At 42.3% G+C, this 13321-nt stretch overlaps 1 long non-coding RNA gene across 1 annotated transcript; it reads right to left on the reverse strand.

Annotated features, from left to right (window-relative positions):
• Positions 1–4852: 4852 nt before the first annotated feature.
• Positions 4853–10035, reverse strand: LOC116270048. The gene is made up of 2 exons (XR_004177941.1): positions 9553–10035; positions 4853–9446 (listed from the first exon to the last, which is right to left on the reverse strand). It is a non-coding gene; the product is annotated as an uncharacterized LOC116270048 (long non-coding RNA).
• Positions 10036–13321: the final 3286 nt, after the last annotated feature.

Consider the following 13321-nt stretch of genomic DNA (forward strand, 5'->3'; position numbering starts at 1 on the left):
CTAGAACAATCACTATGGAAAACAGTGTGGAGATTCCTTAAAGAACTAAAAGTAGAGCTACCATTTCATTCAGCTATTCCACTATTGGGTATATATGCAGAGGAAAAGAAGTCACTATATGAAAAAGACACTTGCACATGCATGTTTATAGCAGCACAATTTGCAATTGCAAAAATGTGTAACCAGCCCAAATGCCCATCAGTCAACAAGTGGATAAAGAAACTGTGACATATATATATATATGTTGGAATACTACTCAGCCATAAAAAGGAATGAATTAATGGCATTTGCAGCAACATTGATGGGATTGGAGACTATCTTTCTAAGTGAAGCAACTCAGAAATGGAAAACCAAACATCGTATGTTCTCACTCATAAGTGGGAGCTAAGCTATGAGGATGCAAAAGCATAAGAATGATACAGTGGACTTTGGGGACTCTGGGGGAAAGAGTGGAAAGGAGGTGAGGGATAAAAGACTACACATTAGGTTCAGTGTATACGGCTCGGGTGATGGATACACCAAAATCTCACAAATCACCACTAAAACAATTACACATGTAACAAATACCACCTGTTCCCCAAAAACCCATGGAAATAAAAAAATGAAAAAAAAAAAAAAACACAACTGAATGCTCCTCCACCAAAAATAAAATAAAATAAAATTTAAAATATGGAGCCATGCTAAAACAAACAAACAAAAAGGATATCCAGGTCCTAATCCCTGGAACCTGTGAATGTTACTTTGTGGCAAAAGGGACTTAACAAATGTGAGTGATAATTTTCTAATGGAGAGACTACACTGGATTATTTAGGTAGACATTAATGTCATCACAAATGTTCTTATAAGAGGGAAGTGGAGGCCAGGTACAGTGGCTCACGCCCATAATCCCAGCACTTTGGGAAGCCAAGGAGGGAGGATCAGTTGCCAGCCTGAGCAACAAAGCAAGACCCTGTCTCTATAAAAAAGAAAAAAAATTTTAATTAGCCAGGTGTGGTGGTGCATGGCTGTAGTCCCAGCTACTTGGGAGGCTGAGGTAGAAGGATGTCTTGAGCCCAGGATTTCGAGGCTGCAGTGCTCAATGATTGAGCCACTGCACTCCAGCCCAGGCAAAAGAACAAGATCTGTCTCTAAAATTTAAAAAATAGTAATAATTAAAAAAGAAAGAAGCAGAAGATTTTATACCCCCAAAATCAAGATGTCATGATGAAAGCAAGAGATTGCAGTAATGTGGCCATGAACAAAGGAAAATTTACAACCTCTAGAAGTTGGAAGAGACAAGGAACAGGTTCTCCCCTGGGACTTCCAGAATGGCAAGAACTAGCCTTTCTGACATATTGATTTTAGCCCAGCGAAACTGATTTTGTGCTTCTGACCTCCAGAACTACGAGAGAATAAATATGTGAGAGGTTTTTGTTTTTGTGTTTGTTTGTTTGTTTGTTTTTGAGACAAGGTCTCACTCTGTTGCCTAGGCTGGAGTACAGTGGCTCAGTCATGGCTCACTGCAGCCTCAGCCTCCTGGACCCAAGCAGTCTTTCCACCTCAGCTTTCTGAGAAGCTGGGACCAGAGGCAAGTGCCACTACACCCGGCTATTTAAGAAAAAAAAAAACCCATAGAGATAGGGTCACCCTATGTTGCCCAGGCTGGTTTCAAACTCCTGACCACAAGCGATTTCCTCACCCTGGCCTCCCAAAGTGCTGTGATTACAGGTGTGAGCCACCGTACCCAGCCAATGTGTCATTTTAAGCCACCGAGTTTGTGGTAATTTGGTTTGGCAGATGTATAAAACTAATATAGATATCCACAAGAAACTCACTTCAAATGTAACAATATAAGCAAGTTGAAAATAAAAGGATCAAAAATATGTATCATGCAAACATTAATTAAAAGAAAACAGGAGGGCTATATTAATATCTAATAAAGTAGACTTCAGAAGTAAAGAAAATTACAGGAACAGAGAGAGACGATACATAATGTTAAAAGGGTAAACTAAACAAGAACACATATCAACCCTAAATGTGTATGCACCAAAAAACAGCCATAAAATATGTAAGGCAAAAATTGATAGAACTAAAAGGAGAAAAAGACAAATTTGCAGTAATAATTGGAGACTTGAACATCCATCTATCAACAATTGATAGAACAAGAAAGAAAATCAGCAAGAAGATAGAACTCAACAGTAGCAACAACAAGATCTAACCAACATTTATAGAACACTCCACCTAAAAGCAGAATACATATGCTTTTCAAGTGCCTATGAAACATGTATTAGCATAGACCATATCTTGGTCCATTAAAAGAAAATAAAAGATAATTGAAACCTTACAGAGTGAGCTCTCCAAAGTCTTCAGAAGTTCTCTGAGACAGATAACAAGAAAATCTCTACACACTTAGAAATTTCTAATTAGTCCATGGGTCAAAGAGAAAGTTTCAGAAATATTAGAAAGGGAAAAGCATGAAAGTGATTGAAAATAAAGATACAACATATCAAAACTTACAGGACACAGCTAAAGCAGTCTTGAAAGGGAAATTTGTAGCATTGAAGGCATACATTAGAAAAGAAGAAAAATCTCAAATCAGTAACCTAAACTCCCACTTTGACTTAGTTCATTTTGTGCTGCTATATAATAGAATGCCTGAGACTGGGTTATTTACAATGAACAGAAATTTATTGGCTCATGGTTCTGGAAGCTGTGAAGTCCAAGATTGAGGGGCCAGCATGGGTGAAGGCATTCTTGCTGTGTCATCTCATGGTGGAAGGGCAAAGAGAGAGCAAGAGTGGGCTGAACTCATCCTTTTATAAAGAACCCATTCCCAAGATAAGAGCATGAATGGTCACAAGGGCAGTGAGCTTGACCCAAACACTTCCCATTAGGCCCTACCTTTTAACATGGCTACACTGGGAATCAAGTTTTCAATACATGAACTTTGTGGGACACGTTCAAACCATATCACACCTCAAGAAGGTGGAAAAAGAAAAAAATCCCAAAGCAAATACAAAGAAAGAAATAATCATGAGCAGAAATCAATGTAATTGAAAAAAGGAAAACAACACAGAAAATACAATATTTCTTCCTTTCCAATCTATATGCTCTTATTTCCTTTTCTTGTCATTTTGCACTGGCTAGATCATTCAGCACTGTGTCAAATAAGTGTGGTGAGAGTGGATATCCTTGCCTGGATCTTGATCTTACAGGAAAACATTCAGTGTTTCACCATTAAGTATAATGTTAGCCAGAGGCTTTTGGTGGATATTCTTTTTTTAATTCTAGTACCCTTGCCTTTACATAAATTTTATAATAATCTTTTCTACATTAACAAAAGCTCTTGTTGGGATTTTAATAGAAATTATGTTAAACCTGGTATATCAATTTGGGCATTTTATAGTTTTTAGCATACATTTCCTGGTACAAGTTTTGTCAGATTTATACCTAATAATTTTTTTATTTGAGTGATTATAAATGGTATTATATTTTTAATTTTGATGTCCACATGTCCATTGCTAATATATATAAATCTAATCAATTTTAATGTTTATGTCATATTCTATGACCTTCCCGGACTTCCTTATTAATTCTAGAAGTTCTAGGCATTATTTACCCAATTTCAAGACTTGTTTTGTAAATAGCTGCAGTAATAAAGACTGTGGTATCAGACAAAAACATAGATCACTAAAACAAAATAGAGAACCCAAAAACTGACTACACAAATATACTCAACTGATTTGGAAAAGATGCAAAATCACTTCAATGGAGGAAAGATAGCATTTTCAACAAATGGTGCTAAACAATTGTACATCCACAGGTAAAAAAAAAAAAAAAAAAAAACTCAAAGAATCTTAAGTAAGCCTCATACTTTACACAAAACTTAACTTAAAATGGATCATGGACTTAAATGTAAAATGTTAGACTATAAAGCTGTCAGAAAAAAAATAGAAGAAAATCTTTGGGATGTAAGGATAGGCAAAGGGTTCTTAAACTTAGCACCAAAAGCGCAATCCATAAAATGAAAAGTTGCTAAATTTGACTTCATTAAAATTAAAAACATTTGTCTTTGAAAAATCATTTTAAGAGAAAGAAAAGACATGCTACAGACTGACAGAATGTTTGCAAACCGCATATTTGACAAAAGATTTATATCTAGAATATACAGACAACTCTCAAAACTGAACAGTCAGAAAACAAACAATTCAAGTAGAAAATGGACAAAAAACACAAAGAGATGTTTCACCCAACGGGATATACAGCTGACAAATAAGCACATTAAAGGATGTTCAACATCAGTAGCCATTGAGGATGTGCAAATTAAAACCACAATAGGATAGCACTGCACACCTATAAGAATGGCTAAAATAAAAAATACTGGCAAAGAATCAGAGAAACTTGATCACTCATACACTCTGGTAAGCAAGGTAGCAGGGTAGCAGTTTCATTTTTCTTTCTTTCTTTTTTTTGTGTGTGTGTGAGACAGTATCTCACTCTGTCATCCAGGGTGAAGGCAATCATAGCTCACTGCAGCCTTGAACTCCCAGGCTCAAGAGATCTTCTCCCCTTCATCTCCTGAGTAGCTGGGACTACAACCACCTCCACCACATCCAGCTTAATTTGTGTGTGTGTGTGTGTGTGTGTGTGTGTGTGTGTGTGTGTGGAGATGAGGTCTCACTGTGTTGCCCTAATTTTCTTTTTGTTTTTGTAGAAATCGGGTCTTTCTATGTTGCCTAGCCTCGTCTCGAACTCCTGGACTCAAGTGATCCTCTTGCCTCAGACTCAGGAGTTACTGGGATTGCAGGTGTGAGCTACCACACTGGGCTGACAGTTCCTTCTAAAGCAAAACATGCACCGACCATACAATTCATTAGCTGCACACCTGAGAATTTATTCCAGAAAAATGAAGAATTATGTTCACACTAAAACTTGTACTTGAACATTTATAGAAGCTTTATTTACATAGTAGCAACAAATAATACTGGGAATAAACAGATGTCCTTCAACAGGTTAAATATGGCACATCAGTGGTTAAACTGTGGTACATCCATATCATGAAATACTACTCAGCAATAAAAAGGAATGAATTGTTGATATATACAACACTTATCTGTAATCTTCAGGGAATTATGCTGAGTGGAAAAAGTCTATTTCAATATATAACATTTATATATCATTGGTGAAACGAAAAAAATATAGAAATGGAGAACAACTTAGTAATTGCCCAGAGTTAAGGAGGGGGTGTGGGTGGGAGGGAAGTGGCTGTGAACATAAAAAGGCAATATGAGTGATGCTGGACATGTTCCGATATTGATCTATGTAAGTATATCCTGGTTGTGATACTATACTACTGTTTTACAAGAGGCTACTCTTGGGTGAAACTAGGTAAAAGATACATAGGATCTCCATGCATTATTTCTTGCAGTGCATGTTAATCTCTGAGCATAAAAAAGAAAGTCACTGATGAATACATGCCTTATGATTCCATTCATTAAAAATGCAAAATGGATAAAACTAAATCATATCTTTCTTGTTTAGGGATTCATACCTCTAGGAGTGGTGTTAGAAATACTTTCAACTAGTTTGAAAGATTCATCATCCAACATCCCCTAACAGCAATTAGGTTTACTTCTCTTTGAGGGGGGAATAATACAGGAGTTATTAAGAAATTTTAGGCAGACAGATAGTAAGGGTAAAGGTTCTCAGTGGAAGTTTTCCTGTTATAAGAAACAACCCCCTCGCCCCCAACCATCTATTTTCTAACAGAAAAGGCGGCTTGAAGGGCCCGGCACGCAAGCTTTGATATGCAAATGTTGGCCATTAGAAACTGGGTTCACTCTGTATGGTGATTCCCACCATCTTCTCCTTGTCACCACTTGTGCCAAGTGTGGTGGCCACCTCCAGATGTGTTCAGAACATCATGGTGACTCGCATTTGCATATTAAAAGGCTAAGGTGGGAAGGCCAGGATTTTCATGGGCTGTGTGAATGACACACGTGGTCAAACCAATCCCCTGGTCCCTATGAAACCAGACACTGCCTCCTCCAGCCTCCCTATATAATGGACTGCCTTTCTGCTGCACACAGGGTTTCTCTTTGTTCCAAGTCCTACTCCCTTGTCTTTGTATGGGGGAGATGCTTTCTTCTTTCTTCCTTCTTTCTTGCCTATTAAACTTTTTGCTCCTTAAAACCAAAAAAATAAAAACTTTTTGACTAGTTCAGCACATGCACCAACCAGTCAGAGTGGACACCCAGCCAATCGGAACAAATGCCAGCTATCAACAACAGGAAACACTGTACTGTACCTGACTTAGTGCAAAGGGGCCTGGGAAATGGAGTTGCTGGCTGAGCAATTGTTGTGCAGTGATGACTCACACCATGGTACCAGATGCACCCATCCTGGTAGACAGCTAGCTGGCCCTGCCTCAAATCACATAAGGTACCACCAGCTTCCATCTCAGGTGTCTGCTTTCAACCCCTGCATGTCCCCTCCACCGCACCCTATCATCCAGACCAGCTAGTCCACCCAAACCATTTCAATGGCAGCAAATGACACACTTCCAGTGTGGTCAAGGAGGGGAAGGTGAGGGAAACTCTCATCTACAATGGATTCTCAAGTCAGCACACCCACCCCAGCCTTCCCGCTCTTTGCTATTAGACAAATGATGAGACTAAGAGAGGAAAAAGGCCCTCCTTGGGATTACCCAGCAAGTCAGGAGCAGTCCAGGACTCTGGCTGCCTGCACAAGGCTGGCAGCAGTGGGACATGTCTGCCCACCTTTCATGGAAGCAGCCCAGGGAATTAGTCCCGATGCCAACGCCTGGCTCTGGGGTTCCTGACACCTTTTCTTGGATCTAGGCCCTTTCAAAAGGAGCATTTCAAATAGGAGCCATCAACACTTACAGAGGGTGGGTCTTAATCCATAGAGGATCATTAGCTTCACCCAAGTGATGGGCCATCCATCAGCACCTCCCCTTCTTCCACCAATTATGTATCTGCTAATTATCCGGGATTAAGAATTGACATGGAGCGACATGGTCATTAACCACATATTTGCACGGCTTATTCATGTTAGTGGGGCTGCTCCATCTCACTGAGTCTAATTGGACATGCCCACAATGCTGCACAACACATTTACATCAACCTGGTTGTCAGCAGCCAATGAAGGACCACAGGATGTGTTTGGTTCCAAAGGGACTCGGCTCTCGGCAGAAGCTTGTTTGCAGGCACACTGAACGTCTTGGCTTTCTGGCACTGTGAACTACAGCTTAACTTAGAGCATACATTCAATCATTTCTCAAACAGGCACAGCACTGGCCCCAAGAGGGTCTACAAAGATAAACCGGGCACCATTTCTGCCACCTCGAGGAGGTTTACCTTCTGCTCTCCATGATGTGACTGTCTAGCAGGTCACCTCCTTCCCACCTGGGGCATGTGTGCCATCTACCAGCCCACTCCACATTCTCTGTGCAGGTCTCAGTGCTCTTCCTTCAGCCTGGAATTCTTCTGTCCATCTGGCTCTGTCTGAAGACGCCACCTCCTCTGTGAGGCCTCTCCTGATTTCTGAGACCACACAAATCTCTCCCTGGGCTGCATTTTCATGGCATGCTGCCTTCAGTCAAGGGAACGCATGCAAGCAGAGAGAGCTCAGAGGTGTGTGAGAGAGAAAAGCAGCATGTGTGGTCTCAGAAATCAGAAGAGGCCTCACAGAGGTGGTATCTTCAGACAGAGCCAGGTGGACAGAGGGATTCAGGCTGAGGGAATAGCACAGAGATCAGCAAGGAGAATGGTCTAGTGCATGGCACACATAGTACTGGTGGGAAGGGTGTGGCCTGGCAGACAGGGTCACATCATGGAGATCTATGAGTGTTCTGTTAGGGTCTGGAAATTTCTCCTCTGGGTGTGAGGAACCATGGAAGAGATTTTGTTTTTTCAGTGTGTATGCATAGGTGGATGTGTTTTACTAAAGTTTTTATTGAAATGTGACATATGTATAGAAAAGTAAAAAATTTTTCACAAACTGAACCACATCTGTGTAATAGCACTCAGATTAAAACAACAACAACAACAACAACAACAAATTATTACTAAAACTCCAGAGATCCACTCTGGCCCTCTTTCAGGAACTACTTACATACAAGAAAAATAACCATCCTAACATCATAAACCAGTTTTTGCAATTTTCTTGTGTGTGGTTTTTTCACTCCACATATGTTTGCAAGATTCCCCCATGTTGCTAGACATACATGCGAATTGTTGTTGCTCATTGCTGGTTAACATCCCATTGTATGGATGCACTGCAATTGTTGATGAGCTTTGTGCAGTTTCCAGTTTGGGGATGTAAACCTTCCTGCAAATGCCTTTACGTGCTCCTCTGTGGGTAAATCTGCTGTGTACATACCTAGGAGTGGAACTGCTGGGTCATGGGCTATGCATATATCTACTTGAGTAGATACTACTAATTTCCCAAAGTTGTTCTACCCATATACACACCCACCAGGAATGCACAGGAGTTCTCATTGCTCTATATTCTTGTCAACATGTGGTATTGTCAGTCTTTTTGTGTTTTATGCTTGTTTTTCTTGAGAGGAATGACCACCTGGGGGAGGTGAAGTCCCACTTGGGTTGAAGTATACTCACTCTGGCAGGAATGAAATCAGTGGTAATACAGCTAGAATGAAAAAGGCCAATAAAAAGAGACACCATAGAAGTGGAATATACAGGACTTGCACACAAGGTAGAAGTGAGCTTAAGAGGGAGATGGAGGAAGGTTTCTGTATGAGGTGGCTGGGGGGATGAGGGACATCAGATCTAAAGCCAGGAGAAAACATCCCAATTTAAGATACATCATGTTTGAAATGTAGGACAATGAGATGAAGATGTCCAATAAACTGTTAGCTATATGAGTCTGTTGCTTAGGGATGAGGTAAAGGCTGTAGACAGAGTTAGGAGTTATCACAGAGATGGGAGTTGAGGCTGGGGTGTGGCTGAGATTTCTCAGGGGGTTGTGTGGAATGAAAGAGAGAAGGGCTGAAGACCAGACACCCAGCTTAGGGGATGAGCGGAGGAAGAACAAGAGACAACATCGCTTCCCTCTGAAATGCTGGCAGGGACTGTGAAGCATGAGTCAGGCCCTTCTAGCCCCAGCAGCAGCCTCAACAGCCTGGGTCCATCTCACCAGCCACTCAGTTTTCTCCTGAATGAACTTGCATCACTAACCTCAGAAGCTGTGTTGCGAAATCCGCATCAGATTGCGTACCTCTGGTGGCGTCCTAAGGACAATGGGCACTAAAGACTGATAGCATCCTGGGGTTGGAGTCCTCCTCTCCACCTCCACAACATCCCTGCCAATCAGTTATCCAGCACCACAAGCAGGGAACTCATAACTTCCCACGGCATCCCATTTCCTTGTTGAGCAAGTGAGGATCTAAGAAAACCTTTTCTTGCAAATGCAATCTCACGATACTGAAAGTCAAAGGAAAAGATAATGCTATAACTTAATGGTAATGATCCAGGACAGAGTAAAATGCAAGGACTCTGCATCCTGGAAAATCCATTTCTATTAACATACCCATCAGCATTTTCTTGTTGGGGTTAGGGTCATGGCGTTTGACTCCCCACAGGAAGCTGCAGTGATTTCATTACCATTTACACACTGGTTGGGAATGTGCTCATCTGCTGCAGGCATTCCTCTGGCTTCATCAAGCAGTGAGTACAAGGGCCCTGGAATCTGGCCAGTCTCTCAGGACTGAAGCAGTGCATGCTACAGCACAAATCTACCAGGCTGGACACGTGGGAAGAATGAGCAGCTGTTAGATGAGAGCGAGCCCACTGCAAGGAAAGAGGGCAGAATGCCATTCTGTTCACCAGTTTTTCGTGTGTGTTTAGCAGCATGTGGTCTTGTGTGGGTCTCTGGAGAAGAAGAAAGAAGATGGAGCTAAGAAATGGTTGTCACCCAGCTGGGCGCAGTGGCTCACACCTGTAATCCCAGTACTTTGGGAGGCCGAGGCGGGCGGATCACGAAGTCAGAAGTTCGAGACCATCCTGGCTAGCATAGTGAACCCTCACCTCTACTTAAAAATACAAAAATTAGCCGGGCGTGGTGGCAGGCACCTATAGTCCCAGCTACTCAGGAGGCTGAAGCAGGAGAATCGCTTGAACCAGGAAGGCAAAGGTTGCATTCCAGCCTGGGCAACAGAGTGGCACTCCATCGAAAGAAAAGAAAAGTAAAGTAAAGTAAAGAAAAGAAAGAAAGAAAAAAAGAAAAAAAGAAAGGGTTCCTACCCTTGGGGAGACTGGCAGCAGAGGCAGAGACAGGCATGCAAAAGGAAGATGTAGCTGAAATTTTTTTTTTTCTTTTTTTTTTAGACGGAGTCTTGCCTTCTCGCCCAGGTTGGAATGCAATGGCACTATCTCAGCTCACTGCAACCTCTGCCTCCCAGGTTCAAGCGATTCTTCTGCCTCAGCCTCCTGAGTAGCTGGGATTACAGAGGCACGCCACCATTCCCTGCTGATTTTTGTAATTTTTAGTAGAGACGGGGTTTCACCATGTTGGCCAGGCTGGTCTTGAACTCCTGACCTCAGGTGATCCACCCGCTTCGGCCTCCCAAAGTGCTGGGATTACAGGCGTGAGCCACTGCGCCTGGCCTTTTTGCTTTATTTTTATAAATTAACTTGGCAGTGTTTTTTTTTTACAAGGTAGTATTTATAAAGTGTTTTTATAATAAAATAGTATTGGCCAGGCACAGTGGCTCACGCCTGTAATCCCAGCTCTTTGGGAGGCCAAGGCAGGTGGATCGCCCAGGAGTTCGAGACCAGCCTGGCCAACATGGTGAAACCCTGTCTCTACTAAAAATACAAAAATTAGCCGGGCATGGTGGTGCATGCCTGTAATCCCAGCTACTTGGTAGGCTGAGGCACAAGAATTGCTTGAACCCAGGGGGCAGTGAGTCAAGATTGCACCACTGCACTCCAGCCTGGGTGACAAAGTGAGACCCTGTCTCAAGAAAAACAAAGAAACAAAGAGATAAAAATAAAATAGTATTAAAATGATTTTTTTAACAAAAACCAGTGGTCCCTTGGCCTAGCCTGCTCTACCTCCAAGTCCTATTCTCAGGAGGTAGCAACTTCCAACTCTTTAAGCTTGCTCTTATGTTGGTTACCTGCATATTTCTAAGTCATAAGCTATGTCAGAGACTAACAGCCCTCCACAATCCATGTTCTCTTTTTCCTGGGTGTACAGCTAGATCTCATTCTTCAGCTCCTGCTCCTGTCTCCTCTTACCCCTTCCAGGTCCCCAGCCCTGAAGTTAGAGGCAACTGAACTCTAGCCAATGAAATGTGAGCAGAAGTGCTACTGCCACTTCGAAGCCTGGTCCCTAAAACCACCATGTACTCCCATGTACTCCTCTATGATCTTTCTTTTTCTTCTTCTTCTTGTTTTAGTTTTTCATTTTTTTATTTATTTTTTGATGGAGTCTTACTCTGCTGCTTGGGCTGGAGTGCAGTGGCACAATCTCAGTTCACTGCAACCTCCATCTCACAGGTTCAAGCAATTTTCCTGCCTCAGCCTCCCTAGTAGCTGGGACTACAGGCAAACGCCACCACGCCTGGCTAGTTTTTTGTATTTTAGTAGAGATGGGGTTTCACCATGTTATCCAGGCTGGTCTTGAGCTCCTGAGCTCTACCATGCCCAGCTTATGATCTTTCTTCTTATGGCTGCCTGGAATGGAGATGATGTCCTGGCAGGCTCTGGAAGCCACACACTAAAGATGAAAGAGCGTTCATTAGGCTGGGTACAGTGGCTCACGTCTGTAATCCCAGCACTTTGGGAGGCCAAGGTGGGCAGATTGCTAGAGCTCAGGAGTTCGAGACCAGTCTGGGCAAGGTGGTGAAGCCCCATCTCTACTAAAAATACAAAAATTAGCCAGGCGTGGTGGCACATGCCTATAATCCCAACTACTTGGGAGGCTGAGGCACAAGATCATGCCACTGCACTCCAGTCTGGGCAACAGAGTGAGACTCTATCTCAAAAAAAAAAAAAAAAAAAAAAAAAAAAAGCATTCATCAGCCAGTGTCTGAATGAGGGAAAGAAGGAAGTCTGACCTGCCAGTCTGCTTCTACCCGCCCAGTACCATTACGAAAAAAGAATTCTGTTATGTTTGAGTTGGTATGCCTTTTGGCATCTATTTGTTATAGCAATTAGATTACCCTATTATATATCCATATATTGATTATCAAGTAGAAAATGCACTAGTAACAGAAACCTGAAGATAGAGTGTTATTTTCTCTGACATCAAAAGTAGTTCAGAGTTAATATTGCAGTCTATGATGCCAAAAGGACCTGGCTCCTTACAGCTTTCCCTTTTATAGCTGTGATCTTCAGGGTGTGACCCTATACCTCTGTCTTAGTCTTTCAATAGAGTTGCCAGAGCTCCAGCCATGTCTGCAACTCGGGCAGGAAGCAGTAGAGGGATGAAAAGGCACAAAAGAAAAATGCTAGTTGAGTCAACCGCTACAGAGAAAGAAAGATTTATTAGGGACTTAGGGGGAGGGTGAAATAAGAAGTGACTGCTAATGGGTACACAGGATTTCCTCAAGGAATGATGAAAATGTTCTGGAACTAGATAGTGGTGATGATTGTAGAACTCTGAAACTATCCTAAAAAACACCTAATTGTACACTTTAGGCCAGGCACAGCGGCTCGCACCTATAATCTCTGCGCTTTGGGAGGCCTAGGTGGGAGGATCGCTTGAGGCCAAGAGTTCAAGACTAGCCTGGACAACATAGTGAGATCCTGTCTCTACAACAAGTTTTAAACATTAGTCAGTGTGGTGGTACACACCTGCAGTCCCAGCTACTTGGGAAGCTTAGGTGGTAGGATTGCTTGAGCCCAGGATTTCGAGGCTGCAGTAAGCTATGATTGTACTACTGCACCCCAGCTTGGGGAACAGAGTGAGACCCCATTTCTCAAAAAAATAATTAAGTCATCAAAGTGTACTAAAATGGTGAATTTTATGGTATGTGAATTATGTCTCTCTCTCTTTTTTTTTTTTTTTTGAGACAGAGTCTCGCTTTGTCAGCCAGGCTGGAGTGCAGTGGCAAGATCTCAGCTCACTGAAACCTCTGCCTCCTGGGCTCAAGCAATTCTCCTGCCTCAGCCTCCCAAGTAGCTGGGATTACAGGCGTGTACAACCACGCCCAGCTAATTTTTTTTTTTTTTTTTTTTTTTTTTTTTTTGAGACGGAGTCTTGCTCTGTCGCCCAGGCTGGGGTGCAGTGGCCGGATCCCAGCTGACTGCAAGCTCCGCCTCTGGGTTTACGCCATTCTCCTACCTCAGCC

This window comes from Papio anubis, chromosome 13 (genome assembly GCF_008728515.1).
Source record: "Papio anubis isolate 15944 chromosome 13, Panubis1.0, whole genome shotgun sequence".
Lineage (NCBI taxonomy): Eukaryota > Metazoa > Chordata > Mammalia > Primates > Cercopithecidae > Papio > Papio anubis.